We start from the raw sequence: 14,888 nt of genomic DNA, 5'->3' as shown, positions 1-14,888 counted from the left end.
TTTAATCCGAGTTCGTATGCAAAAGTTATGCCCATTTTACAAATTCCAGAGAGATTTTGCAAATAAAGTCAAAATTCACATTTGCAAATTTTCCCAACAACTAGACCACATATCACATGGAAACTTATCTTCTTTTATTTTTTTGACATTTCCATCATTTTCTTTTATTTTTTTTAAAACTGAAAAGGCGATCCACGGGGGAGGGGGGGGGGTTATAGTTTGAAAATGGGACCTTTAGTACCGGTTCGTGGCACGAACCGGGACTAAAGGTCTCATCCCCATTAGTTACACTTTGTTGTTACAACTTATATGTTACTTTGCGATCATTACTAAATTATAAATCATTGTTAATTAAAATTCGCTTTGATATTCCTTGGAATCCTGGTGGATCAATTATTTGAACACTTTATGCCTAGCTTAGTGGCTTTAAAGAAAGAGCTACATGCAAGACTTTTGGGAAACGTAGAAGAGAAAGAAAATCGTGCCTACGCACACCGAAGATAAATATGAAGATGCATAACGGGTTGTGATCACGATCGTTACCATCACTGAGTTGCAGTGGAAGAGGAACGTGTCGGTGTAATTCGTACTTGGTCCCTCGACCCATCGATGAACGATCCCGCGAACTGCACACGAATAGTCCCTCGAACCGAAGGTTGAAAGCACGACCTCTCTACTTGGTTGCAAGCGTGCAGCACTCACGATTTGGCAACACTTTGTCGTCTAGAGCTAATCGTCACCGGAGAATTAGAAGGAGGAGATTAGAATCACACCGGGGTTCTAATTATGATGATTAGAGAATTATTAGTCTAGTTCTAATTAGTCAACTAGGACCAACTATAACTAGAGGAACTAGAGGAGGCTCCAAAACTTGTGTGTCAAAAGAGCAGCAAACCTCAAGTATATATAGGTTAGAGGGGAGAGGGAGGGCTACCACCAAGGAGAAAGGATTCCTCCTTGCTGCGATGGCCAGGGGGAGGAGGAGTAGGACTCTTCCCCTTCCCCAATTCGGCCTCCTTCCATAGGAGAAGGGGGCGCCTCCCACTTAGGCCCTTGTGGCCCAAGTTGCCTTCCACTTCTTAGCCTTTTAAGGGCCGTTGATATTAAATTAAATATAAAAATTTCTAAATATACCATTATATATATTTTTTAACACCCCAAAAACATTTTCCACTATTATTTATTGGTAATACCCAATATTACCCGATATTCATCGAAACCCTTTCCGTGACCCCCAAACGCTTCTGGATCCTCTCGGGGCTATTTTCCATATTAATGAAACAATTCCACAAATATATTCTCATCACTCGCATCCTAATAACACCCAGCAAATCGTGATTGCCTTAATCTTGTGACCCCGTAGGTTCGATAACTCACACACATGAATGAAACCCCTTCATTCAATTACCGACAGCGGCACCGTGGACATCCATATCGGTCCCTGTGAGCACTCGAATGATATTCGAGTGAACCTTTGGTTATCATGTGATGTCCCCTTTGCTTTGCGATACTTCACAAAACCCGGGATGCATCGGTATCATCCTGAGTTATCACCATGCTCGTTACTGATTTTGTTCTGTCACGCTATTGTGCTCCGGCATCCCTGTGACGAAGTCACCTATGTATGGACAGACAATGATGGATGTCGTCACACTGGGAGGGCCCTAAGAATATATCTCCATCGACGGAGGAGCAAATCCCACTCTCGAGCTATCCTACAACTTGTCAAACTTTCCAATGAACCTGTAAGTTGTCATTATGATCACCTTCTTACAGGTGACTTATACATCCATTTTGCATCATGATTTCCTACTATTATTTATATTATGTTTGGCCATTATTCCACCTTTTGATGCAATTCTAATGCCTTTTCTCCGTTAATTTGCAAGATTTACATGGAGAGGGAGATTATCAGCAGTTGGAATTCTGGACCTGAAAAAGCTACAGCAAAGATAGCTATTCTAAAAAACTCCAAATGACCTGAAACTTTACTATGCTTTTTTTATTGAATATATAAAGAAATACTAGAGTGGGGCCCACAGCTGGCCTCCAGTGCCCATCTTCTACTATATAAGGGGTTTTTACCTATAAAAATATAAGAGTAATACTTTTGGGATGAAGCGCTGCCATTTCAAGGCGGAACCTGGGCAAGAGCACTTTTGCTCTCTGGCAGAATGATTCTGCCAGGGGTACTTCCCTATGGGAGGAGGAAATCGAAGCCATTGACATCACCAATGATCCTCTCATTGTGGGAGGACCAACCTTTATCAACATCTTCACCAGCACCATCTCATCTCAAACCCTAGTTCAACTCTTGTATTCAATTTTTGTCTCAAAACCTCATATTGGTACTTGTGGGTATCTAGTAGTGTCGATTGCACCTTGTAGTCGATGCTAGTTGCTTTATTTGTTGGAAGATTAAATGTTCAAATCCTTAAGCATATTTGATACCCCTCTGAACTTGAACATTATGATTTGCGAGTAATTAATTTTGTTCTTGGGGACATCATAGAAGTCTTGTTATAAGTAATCATGTGAAGTTGGAGTTCGTTCGATATTTTGATGATATGTATGTTGTTGCTTCGTTTAGTGGTGTCATGTGAACGTCGACTACATGACACTTCACCATACTTGGGCCTAAGGGAATGCATTATGGAGTAATAAGTAGATGATGGGTTGCTAGAGTGACATAAGCTTAAACCCTAGTTCATGTGTTATTCCGGAAGGGGCTCATTTTGATCCATATGTTCCATGCTATGGTTAGATTTATCTTAATTATTCTTTCGTAGTTGCAGATGCTTGAGAGAGGGGGTAATCATAAGTGGGTTGCTTGTTCAAGTAAGAATAGCAACCAAGCACTGGTCCGCCCACATATCAAATTATTAAAGTAACAACCATAAATCAACTAAATATGATGAAAGTGACTAGACAACAATTCCCATGTGTCCTCGAGAACGCTTTGCTTTATATAAGAGAACTTTTAGGCTTGTCCTTTTCTATAAAAAGTATTGGGCCACCTTGCTGAACCTTTGTTACTATTGCTACTTGTTACTTGTTACGAATTATCTTGCTACAAAACTATCTATCACTTCTACTTAAAGCACTTGCAGAGAATACCTAGCTGAAAACTGCTTGTCATTTTCTTCTGCTCCTCATAGGGTTCGACACTCTTACTTATCGGAAGGACTACGATTGACCCCCTATACGTGTGGGTCATCAAGACTCTTTTCCGACGCCATTGCCAGGGAGTGCAGCACCTTTGGTAAGGGAACATTTATATTACGTGCTAAAAATTTTTGTCACTTGTTACAATGGAAAATAATCTGTTGAAGGGTTTGGTCAGGGTATCTTCACCTCGACCGGAAGCAATAAGAGTTGCTCCTCAACCTACTGAAAATATTTATTATGAGATTCCCTCAGGTATGTTAGAGAAACTGCTAGCTAATCCTTATGCAGGAGATGGAACAATACATCCTGATATGCACTTAATCTATGTGAATGAAATTTGTGGATTGTTTAAGCTTGCAGTTTATCCGACGATGGAGTTAATAAGAAAGTATTCCCTTTATCTTTGGAGGGAAATGCATTGACATGGTATAGGCTATTGGAAGATATTGGAACATGGGATTGGAACCGGCTAAAATTGGAATTTCATCAAAAGTTTTATCCTATGCACCTGGTTCATCGTGATTGGAATTATATATATAATTTTTTGCCTCATAAAAGGGGAAAGTATCGCTCAAGCTTGGGGAGGCTTAAATACATGATGTATACATGCCCCAATCATGAGCTCTCAAGAGAAATTATTATACAAAAATTTATGCTCGGCTTTCTCATAATGATCAATCTGTACTCGATTCTTCTTCTGTTGGTTCCTTTATGAAGAAAACTATTGAGTTAAAATGGGGTCTTCTGGAAAGAATTAAACGCAACTTTGAAGATTTGGAACTTGACAAAGGTGAAGAGTCGGGTATAAAACTTGAGTTTGATTGTGCTAATTTTTTTATGGAAACTGATGCTTTTCAGAAGTTTAGTACTAATACTAAATATGGACTTGACTCTGAGATAGTAGCTTCCTTTTGTGAATAATTTGCTACTCATGTTGATCTCCCTAAGGAGAAGTGGTTTAAATATCATCCACCTATTTGAAGAATTGTTAGAGGAACCTGTTATAGTTAAAGATGCAACGATTATTTATATTGTTGATCCAGTTGTCTGGTGTTGCTTATATTGAGAAACCACCTTTTCCTGTTAGGATTAATTAAGGAACATGCTAAAGCTACAAATATGGTTAATAAAATTAATATTAGAACACCTAAACCCTATGAAAAAATATGTGTGGAACCTAATATTGCTATGGTAAAGGATCTCTTGGTTGATAATATTGATGCGCATGTTATTTACTTCTATGATGAAGCTACTAGAATTGCTAAACCTGCTAGAAAGGAGCGAGATATGCTACATAATAATAAGCCAGTAGTTGGAATGCCTGTTGTTTCTGTTAAAATTGGAGATCATTGCTATCATTGTTTGTGTGATATGGGTGCTAGCGTGAGTGCTATTCCATTTACTTTATATCAAGAAATTATGAATGATATTGCATCTGCTGAGATTGAAGACATTGATGTTACTATTATAAGCTTGCAAATAGAGATACTATTTCACGGGTTGGGATTGTTCGAGACGTTGAAGTCTTGTGTGGTAAGATCAAATACCCTACTCATTTCTTAGTACTTGGTTCACAGCAAGATAATTCTCGTCCCATTATATTTGGTAGGCCTAGCTTTCTTAAATATCGTTAATGTTGAAATTGATTGTGTTAAAGAAAAGGTTAGAGTTAAGTTTGGTGATGTATCTCATGAGTTTAATTTCTCTAAGTATAGTAGATAACCACATAAGAAGGAATTATCTAGTAAAGATGAAATTATTGGTCTTGCTTCTATGGCCGTACCTCCTACTGATCCATTAGAACAATATTTGCTAGACCATGAAATTGATATGCATAAAAATGAAAGAAATTAAATAGATGAGATATTCTTTAAACAAGCACCTATCCTTAAACATAATTTACCTGTTGAAACTCTTGGAGTTCCTCTCTCACCTAGGAGTGATCTTGTGTTTGAATTAAAGAAACTACCTGATACACTAAAATATACTTATCTTGATGAGAAGAAGATATCATGTTATTCTTGGTGCTAACCTTTCAGAGCATGAAGAAAAGATATTACTTCAAACTCTGAGGAAGCATCGTGCTGCTATTGGATATACTTTTGATGATCTTAAGGGCATTAGTGCCACTTTATGTCGGCACAAGATTAATATGGAGCCTGATGTTAAACCCGTCGTTGATGACCAATGTCGTCTGAATCCTAAGATGAAGGATGTGGTAAGAACTAAAATATTAAAGCTTCTAGAGGCATGTATAATTTATCATATTGCTGATAGTAGATGGTTAACTCATGTTCATTGTGTTCCTAAGAAAGGAGGTATAACCACTGGTGGAAAAAGGGCCTTTGGTCGCGGTTCGCAACTGCCATTAGTCGCGGTTGCGCAACCGCGACCGAACGGGCGCGACTAAAGGCCCCCCCCTTTAGTCGCGGTTGCTTAAGAACCGCGACTAAAGGCCCGTCCACGTGGGCGCCAGGTGGCCGTCGGGGCGGAGGACCTTTAGTCGCGGTTCTTCTGGCCAACCGCGACTAAAGGCCGCCGCAGGTTTAGGGTTTTAGCCCCCCCCCCCTTAAACCTGTTTTCTGTTTAATTTGTATTGTTTTATTTCTTTTGTGCTTTATTTTAATTTTGAAGGAGTTTCATATATTCTACGGTACTACATACATGCATATGAATGTACAATTTCAAATAAATTTGAAATTAGAACCAAAAAGAATTCAAGAGGAATATACAATATATATTCAATATCATCGGATGACCATATACAATTTTGAACAAGTTTCCATACATGATTTAATGCATATAAAGTTCTACGTCCTCGTTATAGTGTTCTCCTTTAGGATGGAGGACTTCCCTGCTGAACCATCCAGCTAGTTCCTCTTGAAGTGGTCGGAAGCGAGCTTCTGGACTAAGCATCCACCGGAGGTTATTCCTCTGAGCATTGGTATCACTCGGAACCCGCTCAGAGGTGTATCTCCGGATCATCTCACAGACATAGTATCCACATAGATTGGTCTCCGGTGGCTGAATATCCCCAGCATTCTTAGCCTTTAACATTTTGAATTCTAGCTCTTTTTTGAATTCACCGACCTTTGTATCTACGAACCGTCTCCAAACCCTACGAGGCAAAGAAAATTAAATGAACAAGAGAGTTATTAATTAGTTACTTGATATTAGGAAATGAACGAAATAGGCCGATCGATATAGAGCGCAAATGAATGAAAATAATTACTTCTGCAGCATTCTTCTCATGCCGCCCCAAAGCTTTGGATCCATATTCACAGAGTCGTGGACGAGACATTCTGAGGTGTTAACTTTAATTACTAGCAGAATCCAGTGGAACCTGCGGACACGATACATGCACAGTACGTCATGCATAACTCATCAATTAGCCGGCCACATACCATGCATGGAGTAAACAAAAGAGAATGTGCTCAAGACAGAAACACTCACTCAAAATGGTAAGGAAATAGAATATCACTTTTGAGTTCCTGCTTTGTAAGAAAGTGCCACAGGTCTGCCTCCACGTCGGCGGGGTGACGCTCCAACACATGTCCATTAACGATGTGTGGGTCAATGAACCCAACATCATGGATGTTCCTTACTCTGCATTCCTTAATCTTCATTCTGCATGTATAATAGCGGACACAACAATATAGTTAGGACATATATATAGTGCAGGCAATATGAACGAGATGGGGTAGAAATTAATAAATCACTTACAGAACGTAGCAACTGATGATAAATTTATCGAGCTCGCGCAGATTGAAAAGCTGGAACAATTCACTCAGTTCAATTTGTACATAGTAATGTTTGAAGTGATGCTCATGTCTAACTTCCGCATAAATATATTCTTTGGCGTTTTTATTTTTTATGTAACCCTTGTACCATTTCAGCAGACCTTTCATTTGTGGAGGTAGATCCTTTTCCTGCGCAGGCTCGACGAGAGGCCCATTCTTGACATATGTAATTACTACCTCCTTCACTGGCGCCTCATCAAGGCCTAACAGTTCACGAAGAGTAATACCTAAGTTGGCCGCTTGTTCTCTGGCACTCGTTACAGTCAATCCCTGTGCTGCCGCAGCTTGTATGATCTCGGGGGCATCCGGACAGAAGGCTTCCACTATAAGCGGGGCAATCGATTGTTTACTTTGTTCCCCGAGCTGGGCAACTTGTTTCCCGCTTTTTTTACTTTCAGCCTTCTCCCGCTCTTTGTTCTCCTTGAACATGAGTGCCTGCCTGCGAAGTTCACGTGCATAGTCGTTAGGCAGATTCTTCGCGGCTTGGGACGGTGTGCTCAAAAATGACTTAGCCCACTTCTTTTGCTCATCAGAAAATACTGGCTTGGGCTCGGGCTCTCTTTTCTTCTTGCAGTCCGCCTTCCATTTCTCCAAATCAGCAGCCGCGGCCGCGTCGACTTCCTCGGCACTACGTTCCCAAGGCCAGGGATGCGGATGGAGACGAATATATGTGGGGTCGGGATGGCCCATGTGCAGGGCGGGGGGTGCTGGCCACACTCTTTTTTCTTTTCTTTTTCATTTCATTTCATTTTTTTTTTCCTGTTTTTATCCTTTTCATCTTTAAAACAATTCAGTATATCAAAATATAGCAATGAAAAAAGATATTTGAGAAATCATAAAATGTATGTGAATTCAAAAAAATGAATCATAAAATGTTCATGGATACAAAAACATTGTGATTTTCTAATTCCTTTTTTTTTCTTCTTTCTTTTTTTCTTCTTTCTTTTTTTCTTCTGTTGTTTTCTTCCTTTTTCCTTTTTTCTTCCTTTTTCTTGTTTTTCTTCTGTTTTTCTTTTGTTTTCTTCTTCTTTCTTTCTTCTTCTTCCTTTTTCTTTCTTGTTTTTTCTTCTTCCTTTTTCTTTCTTCTTTCTTTCTTCTTTCTTTTTTTCTTCTTCCTTTTTTTTCTTCTTTCTTTTTTTCTTCTGTTGTTTTCTTCCTTTTTCTTTTTTTCTTCCTTTTTCTTGTTTTTCTTCTGTTTTTCTTTTGTTTTCTTCTTCCTTCTTTCTTCTTCTTCCTTTTTCCTTTTTCTTTCTTCTTCTTCTTCCTTTTTCTTCTTCCTTCTTCTTCTTCTGCCGGCGCGCGGAGGACGGCAGGCAGGGCCAGCGGGCGGCGGGCGGCAGGGCGGCGGGCGGCGGGCGGCGGGCGGCGGGCGGCGGGCAAGGGCGCAAGGCACGGGCGGCGGGCAAGGGCAGGGCACGGGCGGAGGCGGCGCTCACTGGGGACGGGGGCGGCGGCGCGCAGGGCTTCGGCTTCGGCGTCGGCGTCGGGGCAGCGCTTCGGCGTCGAGAGAGAGGAGAATGGGAAGTGGCAAAACTGCTAAGTGCAGTATTTATAGATGCACCTTTAGTCGCGGTTGGAGAGGCGGACCGCGACTAAAGGTACCCTTTAGTCGCGGTCCGCCTCCCCAACCGGGACTAAAGGGTTTTGGCGCCGCTTCCGTTCCCGCGCAGAAAGACCCTTTAGTCGCAGTTGGGGACAACAACCGTGACTAAAGGGTACCCTTTAGTCGCGGTCCGCCTCCCCAACCAGGACTAAAGGTCTGTGCTAGAACTGGCGCGGTGCGGTGGGATGTTTAGTCCCACCTCGCTAGCCGAGAGGCTTCGACAGTGGTTTATAAGCGCGGCTGCGCTCACCACTTTGAGCTCCTCTCAAATGCAGGCTTACGGGCCTATTCTGTCACTATGTGCCTGTGGGCCTACTCGGCCTTCTGCGGGCCTGAATCCTGGCCCTTTAATGGGTTTCTAGTCGTATTCAGGCCGTGGTGGCCCAGTAGGTGGCATATTTTCTTTTTTTCTTCCTTTTTTCCTTTTTCCTTTTTTCTTATGTTTTTTTCTTCTGTTTTTTTCTTATGTTTTTCTTCTGTTTGTTTTTTTCTTCTGTTTTTCCTTTTTTCTTCTGTTTTTTTCTTCTGTTTTTTTCTTCCTTTTTCCTTCTTTCTTCTTCTTCCTTTTTCCTTTTAAAATCAGAAAAATAAAACTAATTCATTTTAAAATCTTAAAAATACAATTATATATCAAAAAAATCAGAAAAATAAAACTAATTCATTTTAAAACCCCTTGAAGGTTTGACAAAAGGTTTGATACATCATTCAGTTCATCGACCAAATACAAAGTTTGGTACAATAAATTATTACACATCAATTCTTCCCTTGTGTCCCTGCTTGCTTACGATTGTGCCGTATCCATGGAGCATCCTCATCATTTAACTTAATGCTTGGGTCAATGTTCACTTTGAAGGGCGGAATTTCACCAAACATATTATAATCTTCTGACATGTCTGTCTTGTCCTCCACTCCCACGATGTTTCTTTTCCCTGAAAGAACAATGTGGCGCTTTGGATCATTGCATGATGTACTGATCGTTTTCTTATCTTTCCGTTTCCTCGGTTTGCTACTCATGTCCTTCAAATAAAAAACCTGAGCGACATCTTTGGCAAGGACGAATGGTTTGTCAAGGTAACCAAAATTGTTGAAATCCACCATTGTCATTCCGTATTGCTCGTCCACCTTTACCCCACCTCCTGTTAGCTTGAACCATTTGCACCGGAACAAAGGGACCTTAAAGGAGGGTCCATAGTCAAGTTCCCATATCTCCTCTATGTAACCATAATATGTGACCTTTTGCCCATTCTCGGTTGCTGCATCAAAGCGGACACCACTGTTTTGGTTGGTGCTCTTTTTATCTTGGACGATCATGTAAAATGTATTCCCATTTATCTCGTACCCTTGGAAAGTCGTTATAGTCGAAGATGGTGTCTTGGCCAACATGTACAGCTGATCTACAACATCATTGTCATTCATTAAATGTTTTCTCAACCAACTGCCGAAAGTCTCCATGTGGGCCTTCCTAATCCAGGATTCAGGCTTCCCCGGGTTGTCCGAGCGTAAAATATTCTTGTGTTTCTCAAAGTACGGAGCCACCAAGCTGGAATTGGTCAGTACAGTGTGGTGTGCTTCAGTCAGAGAATGGCCGTCCATACATATCGTTGATTTCCTTCCGATCGTGCCTTTTCCACTTAGTCTCCCCTCGTGCCGCGATCGAGGAAGACCAATCGGCTTAAGGTCAGGAACAAAGTCAACACAAAACTCAATTACCTCCTCATTTCCATAGCCCTTGGCTATGCTTCCTTCTGGCCTAGCACGGTTATGAACATATTTCTTTAATACTCCCATGAACCTCTCGAAGGGGAACATATTGTGTAGAAATACAGGACCGAGAATGAAAATCTCTTCGGCTAGGTGAACCAAGAGGTGCGTCATAATATTGAAGAAGGATGGCGGGAACACCAACTCGAAACTGACAAGACATTGGATCACATCGTTCTGTAACCGTGGTAGAACTTCTGGATTGATTACCTTCTGAGAGATTGCATTGAGGAATGCACATAGCTTCACAATGGCTACTCGAACATTTTCCGGCAGGAGCCCCCTCAAAGCAATCGGAAGCAATTGCGTCATAATCACGTGGCAGTCGTGAGACTTCAGGTTTTGGAACTTTTTCTCCGCCATGTTTATTATTCCCTTTATATTGGACGAGAATCCAGACGGGACCTTCATACTGCTCAGGCATTCAAAAAAGATGACCTTCTCTTCTTTGGTCAGAGCGTAGCTGGCACGACCTTGAAACCATTCCGGATGCCGGTCATCAGGGTCTTTCAAATGTTGCTGGTCCTGCCGTGCTTCCTTTGTATCATTTGTCTTCCCATACACGCCCAAGAAGCTTAGGAGGTTCACGCAAATATTCTTCGTAACGTGCATCACGTTGATTGCAGAGCGGACTTCTAGGACTTTCCAATATTCTAGCTCCCAGAATATAGATTTCTTCTTCCACATGGCTGCGTGCCCATCAGCTCCCTTCGGAACTGATTGTCCGCCAGGACCCTTTCCAAAGATGACTTTCAAATCCTTGACCATATCAAATACCTCAGCACCAGTGCGTTCCGCAGGCTTCGGCCGGTGATCTGCCTTGCCGTTGTAATGCTTGCCTTTCTTTCTTACTGGATGAATTTTCGGAAGAAATCGACGATGCCCAAGGTACACGTTCTTCTTACAATTTGGCAAATGTACACTTTCAGTCTCATGTAAGCAGTGCGTGCATGCATTGTATCCCTTATTTGACAGTCCCGAAAGGTTACTAAGAGCAGGCCAATCGTTGATGGTTACGAAAAGCAACGCTCGTAGGTTAAATTCCTCTTTTTTGTGCTCATCCCACACACGGATACCAGGTCTGCCCCACAGCTGTAAAAGTTCATCAACTAATGGCCTTAGGTACACATCGATGTCGTTGCCGGGTTGCTTCGGACCTTGGATGAGCACTGGCATCATAATGAACTTCCGCTTCATGCACAACCAAGGAGGAAGGTTGTAGATGCATAGAGTCACGGGCCAGGTGCTATGGCTGGAGCTCTGCTCGCCAAAAGGATTCATGCCATCTGTACTTAGACCAAATCTTATGTTCCTTGCGTCAGCTGCAAAATCTTTGAACTCTCTGTCGATCTTTCTCCATTGCGTTCCATCTGCGGTGTGTCTCAACTCCCCGTCCGACTTACGGTCCTCTTTGTGCCATCGCAACAACTTGGCATGCTCTTTGTTCCTAAACAGACGTTTCAACCGTGGTATTATAGGAGCATACCACATCACCTTGGCGGGAACCCTCTTCCTGGGTTTCCCGCCCTCAACATCGTCACCAGGGTCATCGCCTCTGATCTTATAACGCAATGCAGTGCATACCGGGCATTCATTCAAATTCTCGTATTCACCGCGGTAGAGGATGCAGTCGTTGATGCATGCATGTATCTTCAGAACCTCTAAACCTAGAGGGCAGACAACCTTCTTTGCTTCGTACGTACTGGCGGGCAACTCGTTATCCTTTGGAAACATATTCTTCAACATTTTCAGCAAGTTTTCAAATGCCGAGTCAGCTACACCTGCCTCTGCCTTCCATTTCAGCAAATCCAGTGTGCAGCCCAGCTTTTTCAGACCATCATCGCATCCGGGGTATAGCGCCTTTCTGTGATCCTCTAACATGCGATCCAAATTCTCCCTCTCCTTTTCAGTTTCGCAGCGTCTCCGTGCATCAGCAATGGTCCGACCAAGATCATCAACGGGATCATCACGTGCCTCTTCTTCACCTTCCCCTTCACCTTCAGCATCCTCCATGAAAGTATCACCGAAATGAGCAAGATAGCTTTCATCGATGAAATCATCCCCTTCTTCATCTTCTTCCATTATAACCCCTCTTTCTCCATGCTTGGTCCAACAATTATAGCTTGGCATGAAACCGTGCCGAAGCAGATGCATGTGAACATCTCTTGAGGAAGAGTAACCCTTCTGATTCTTACAGATAACACATGGACAGATAACAAAACCCCCCTGCTTGTTCGCATTAGCCACTATGAGGAAATCTTTCAAACCCGTAGTGAACTCGCCGGAGAGTCGGTTACCGTACATCCATTGCCGATTCATCTGCATTATTATAATATAAAATATATAATTAACCATCATGCATTTGTTAAACTAACTAGCTACAAACAATATAAATTAAACAATGAACTGCACACATGCATATTTTATCAATGACACACATGCATGAAAGGTTCAAGTTGCTAACCGCGATCGAGGAGGAAAAAATAAATGAGGAACCTCAAGTGTGGCTCCAACACTTCATATCATGTTTGTTTCACCCTCTTAGGGCATTTCATCAAACACCTTGTGTGCATAAGAGGAACCAAAAGCAAACCTCCACCCCCTTGTGAAGCTTGTGAAGAGAAGTGGCACCAAATGGCTAAGTGAGCGTGCTGAACTGGTATATATAGGGGAGGAGCTTTAGTCGCGGTTGGCCTGGCCAACCGCGACTAAAGGCCTTCGCGCACCTTTAGTCGCGGTTGGCCTGGCCAACCGCGACTAAAGCCCCTCACGTGCACCAGCTGGCCACCGAGCGCCCTGGGCCCAGGCCTTTGGTCGCGGTTCGTCTGCCGAACCGCGACTAAAGACTTCATTAGTCGCGGTTCCTACAGTTTCGCGACTAATGGGGCTGGACGGAAGCCTCTTTTTCTACCAGTGAACCATCGTTTCTAATGATAAAAATGAACTTATCCCACAAAGAGTTGTAACTGGTTATAGGATGGTAATTTATTTCAGGTAATTAAACAAAGCTACTAGAAAAGATCATTACCACTTGCCTTTTATTAATAAAATGTTAGAAATATTATCTAAGCATACACACTTTTGTTTTCTTGATGGATATTCTGGTTTTCTCAAATGCATGTGTCAAAAGAAGATCATGAGAAAACTACTTGTACTCGTTCTTTTGGAACTTATGCTTATAGATGTATGCATTTTGGTTTATGTAATGCACCTGCTACCTTTCAAAGATGTATGACTATGATTTTTGTGAAAAGATTTTTGAGGTATTCATGGATGATTTTTCCATTCATGGGACTTCTTTTGATAATTACTTAAGCAACCTTGATCGAGTTTTGTAGAGATGTGAAGAAACTAATCTTGTCTTGAATTGCGAGAAGTGCCACTTTATGGTGAATGAAGGTATAGCACTTGGGCATAAAATTTCTGAACGAGGTATTGAGGTAGATACAGCTAAAGTTGTTGCAATTGACAAAATGCCATGTCCTAAAGATATTAAAGGTATAAGAGGTTTCCTGGTCATGTTGGTTTCTATAGAAGATTCATTAAAAATTTCTCTAAGATTTCTATGCTGCTAACTAATCTCCTTCAAAAAGATCTTCCATTTGTCTTTTATGATGATTGCGTAGAAGCCTTTGAAATACTTAAGAAACACGGCCATGCCTCTCACGGAAGGAGAAAAAAAATGCAATTTTTCCGTTTCTGAGAGGCACAGCCATGCCTCTCGTGGAAGCAAAACCGTGCCTCTGGCAGAAGAAAAAAACATTTTTTTCGTTTCCGAGAGCCACGGCCGTGCCTCTTGCGAGAGCAAATTCGTGCTTCTCGCCGAAGCAAAACCATGCCTCTCGTGGAAGAAAAAAACACGTATTATCACGCAAAAATAAAAAAAGTTTGAATTTATTTTGTCAAGAAGCTAAGAAAGACCGGTGGAAAACCAAAAAGCCGAAAATAAGGGGGAAACCCGTCTAAAAGCCGAAAACGCGTGCGAGAAGTTTAAAAAAATCACGAGGGAGCACCTAGAGCGCGACACGTGGCGGCGGCTGAGAGCACACAACTTGGCACACTCTCAGCCCACCCCCAAGTGAGTGTTGGCAGGCTCCCAAAGGTGCGCTCGTCAACTAGTTGCTCTCACAAATCGCACCCCCACCTTACCGCATGGCTGGACTACCCCCATCCAATGTCCTTGGGCCACTCCAAAAAGAAGTTCTCTTGGGTGTTAGAGGCAGCTGCATTTTTTTTATGTTTGTTGACTGAAAAACTGACCCATCTACGCAATTTTCTACCGCACCTATGCATGGTACATATTTGATTTTGCTTAGTATATACAAAATGTAGTAGAGAAAAAAGGGGGACTTAGTGTATACAAAAAGAATGCAAAAATAAATAAATCTAAGACAAAAAAATAAATTCATCAGCAAAACTTTAGTCCCTTGTTCTTCCATTGGAAAAGTTTAATGATCTCTTCCAAAGAAAGAACATTGAAAAGGATGAGAGGTTGTTTTCAAAACCAACTATGATGTGTAATAGCAAAAAGAAACACTGAGGGAGATAATACATAG

Source organism: Triticum dicoccoides, chromosome 7A, assembly GCF_002162155.2.
Source record: "Triticum dicoccoides isolate Atlit2015 ecotype Zavitan chromosome 7A, WEW_v2.0, whole genome shotgun sequence".
NCBI classification, from domain to species: Eukaryota; Viridiplantae; Streptophyta; class Magnoliopsida; order Poales; family Poaceae; genus Triticum; species Triticum dicoccoides.
This window is presented reverse-complemented; position numbering follows the sequence as displayed.